The sequence below is a fragment of the Capsella rubella genome, unplaced genomic scaffold (genome assembly GCF_000375325.1).
Source record: "Capsella rubella cultivar Monte Gargano unplaced genomic scaffold, Caprub1_0 scaffold_2, whole genome shotgun sequence".
Classification (NCBI taxonomy): Eukaryota; Viridiplantae; Streptophyta; class Magnoliopsida; order Brassicales; family Brassicaceae; genus Capsella; species Capsella rubella.
Genome location: NW_006238922.1, coordinates 2,332,673 through 2,333,001, shown reverse-complemented (window position 1 = coordinate 2,333,001; position 329 = coordinate 2,332,673). Strand labels below are relative to the sequence as shown.

General features: G+C 33.1%; 1 protein-coding gene and 1 long non-coding RNA gene across 3 annotated transcripts in view; both read left to right on the top strand.

The window, feature by feature from the left end:
* Positions 1-329, top strand: part of LOC17894360 (putative cullin-like protein 2) — a 17,432-nt gene that overhangs the window by 5,131 nt on the left and 11,972 nt on the right. The window lies entirely within an intron of this gene.
* The window catches only part of LOC111831993, a 2,580-nt gene that overhangs the window by 563 nt on the left and 1,688 nt on the right, over positions 1-329 (top strand). For both annotated transcript variants that reach the window (XR_002835089.1, XR_002835090.1), the window contains exon 2: positions 211-283. This is a non-coding gene — a long non-coding RNA (uncharacterized LOC111831993). The remainder of the gene's footprint in view (positions 1-210; positions 284-329) is intronic.

The window sequence follows — 329 nt, the reverse complement described above, 5'->3', positions numbered from 1 at the left end:
ACAATTACGATGTATTTGTTTTTGTAAGAAGTTTGTCCTCAGTATGTTTGAATTTTTTGTAATTAAATCAACGAAACCTTAAAAACCCCTTATATGTTGAACTGTCCTAAATTGTTAATGTAGAATCGGGAAAACTGTTGTTGTTTATAAATTGTAGATTCCATACATTGATACATAAGGTGTTCTTCAAAGTATTCTGATTATTTGCAGGTTTTATCAAATGGAATCGATTGGCAAGTCCTGTAACTCTTACCATGGCTTCGTGCTGGGGATAGCCGTACTGGTTAGTTCATAGTCTTCTTATTCAATTTTGTATGCCATGGTCTCAT